Genomic DNA, 2778 nt, shown 5'->3' on the forward strand with positions numbered 1-2778 from the left:
GATATTAAGTGCACCACCAGGTTTCAGTGTTGGAAAGAAAGGTTATCTGTTTATTTGCTGCAGCTGCAGCTGCTTGCTGGCTAGTCCAGTGGGCCCCTACTGCAGGCAAAAGACAACAGGTGGTGCCTAGGTGGATAGGACATCAGCTATGAGGCATTTGTTTGTACAAACTGCTGCTCACAACTAATGTTGTAATATAGTGTCTCCATCTGCTGGTGGTATTGAATAAGCAATAGTGCAATGATAGGGTTTGAAAAAGAAGAAAAATAAGAAGCAGCAGCATAGGAAAGAAGGAAAACATGGAGAGAAGAAAAAAAGAAGGTAAAAATGAGGTGAAAACATGTTTAAAAAAGTATTTCCATCTCTCTCTCTCTCTATATGTAAATACATATATATATATATATATATATATTTAAAAGAAAAAAAAATTATATATATATATATATATATATATATACATATAGAGAGAGAGAGAGATAAATATATATAGAGATAGTTGGGTGGATAGATAGATAGATAGATAGATAGATAGATACACATACATACATACATACATACATACATACATACATACATACGTGTGTATTGTTGGAGTTGCAAACATGGGTGCACTTGACAAACTCAGTGCGGCTATTCCCCATTGAAAGATTGTTGCACCCAGGACCCTTAGCACTGGGATATGCTACTCAATTCCACTGGCATGGCCAGGTGTAAACAACATCTGACCTTTGTTGTGTATGTAACCATGGAGATTGTGATGTCGCCTAGGCCCACCAAAGAACAGCCTTGTCAGAAGCAGCACTGCCATGAGCAGAAGTAGCAGCACCATAGGTTGTCAAATAAGTTGGATTTAACCAAGACAAGTGAGTCCAATAGGATGCAGGTATGTCCTCTATCCTTACAGCTTCCCGTGGCTGTTGGTTTTATACCGTTTGGGGACAGCCAAGGAGGCGTCAGCAGGCAACACAGGTAAGTGTGTGCTTGTGTGTGTGTGTTTCCTATGCAGATCCTAAACCCAGTATCAAATGCAAGTAGGAGGAGTAAGAAGGGTTCCTGCCAAAGCCAGGTTATGGATTGCATTTAAAAATGGTCCATCAGAGTGAAATGGACTCCCATCTTCCTGCTTAGCAATAATGATATGGGTTTAGGGTCTGCTGTGTGTACTGGTGGGTGACTGCCACCCAGCCAGAGTGTGTATGGGAGGCTGCCAGCCAGCCTCCCTTCCTACAAGTAGTGATGGTGCATGTGAAGGGGACAGCGTTGGTTCCTCCCCTTTCACAGTTATCACTTATCATCCTTCCTTTTGGCTGGTATCAAATGTGGTGTCTGTTTATATCAGTTTAATATCTGATATGTCCCCTATCTGGTAGCATATATTAAGTGCACCACCAGGTTTCAGTGTTGGAAAGAAAGATTACCTGTTTATTTGCTGCTGCAGCTGCTTGCTGGCTAGTCCAGTGGGTCCCTACTGCAGGCAAAAGACAATAGGTGGTGCCTATGTGCCTAGGTGGATAGGACATCAGCTATGAGGCATTTGTTTGTACAAACTGCTGCTCACAACTAATGTTGTAATATAGTGTCTCCATCTGCTGGTGGTATTGAATAAGCAATAGTGCAATGATAGGGTCTGAAAAAGAAGAAAAATAAGAAGCAGCAGCATATGAAAAAAGGAGGAAAGAAGGAAAACATGGAGAGAAGAAAAAAAAGAAGGTAAAAATGAGGTGAAAACATGTTTAAGAAAGTATTTCCATCTCTCTCTCTCTCTATATGTATATATATATATATATATATATATATATATATATATATATTTAAAAGAAAAAAAAATTATATATATACATATATACATATAGAGAGAGAGAGATAAATATATATAGAGATAGATGGGTGGATAGATAGATAGATAGATAGATAGAGAGATACACATACACACATACATACATACATAGATATGTGTGTATTGTTGGAGTTGCAAACATGGGTGCACTTGACAAACTCAGTGCGGCTATTCCCCATTGAAAGATTGTTGCACCCAGGACCCTTAGCACTGTGATATGCTACTCAATACCACTGGCTTGGCCAGGTGTAAACAACATCTGACCTTTGTTGTGTATGTAACCATGGAGATTGTGATGTCGCCTAGGCTCACCAAAGAACAGCCTTGTCAGAAGCAGCACTGCCATGAGCAGAAGTAGCAGCACCATAGGTTGTCAAATAAGTTGGATTTAACCAAGACAAGTGAGTCCAATAGGATGCAGGTATGTTCTCTATCCTTACAGCTTCCCATGGCTGTTGGTTTTATACCGTTTGGGGACAGCCAAGGAGGCGTCAGCAGGCAACACAGGTAAGTGTGTGCTTGTGTGTGTGTGTGTGTGTGTGTGTTTCCTATGCAGATCCTAAACCCAGTATCAAATGCAAGTAGGAGGAGTAAGAAGGGTTCCTGCCAAAGCCAGGTTATGGATTGCATTTAAAAATGGTCCATCAGAGTGAAATGGACTCCCATCTTCCTGCTTAGCAATAATGATATGGGTTTAGGGTCTGCTGTGTCTACTGGTGGGTGACTGCCACCCAGCCAGAGTGTGTATGGGAGGCTGCCAGCCAGCCTCCCTTCCTACAAGTAGTGATGGTGCATGTGAAGGGGACAGCGTTGGTTCCTCCCCTTTCACAGTTATCACTTCTCATCCTTCCTTTTGGCTGGTATCAAATGTGGTGTCTGTTTATATCAGTTTAATATCTGATATGTCCCCTATCTGATAGCAGATATTAAGTGCACCACCA

At 41.2% G+C, this 2778-nt stretch overlaps 1 pseudogene; it reads left to right on the forward strand.

Annotated features, from left to right (window-relative positions):
• The first annotated feature begins 1283 nt into the window (after nt 1-1283).
• LOC130324171 (U2 spliceosomal RNA) lies at nt 1284-1391 on the forward strand (annotated as a pseudogene).
• Nucleotides 1392-2778: the final 1387 nt, after the last annotated feature.

This window comes from Hyla sarda, unplaced genomic scaffold (genome assembly GCF_029499605.1).
Source record: "Hyla sarda isolate aHylSar1 unplaced genomic scaffold, aHylSar1.hap1 scaffold_26, whole genome shotgun sequence".
In the NCBI taxonomy this organism is placed as follows: domain Eukaryota; kingdom Metazoa; phylum Chordata; class Amphibia; order Anura; family Hylidae; genus Hyla; species Hyla sarda.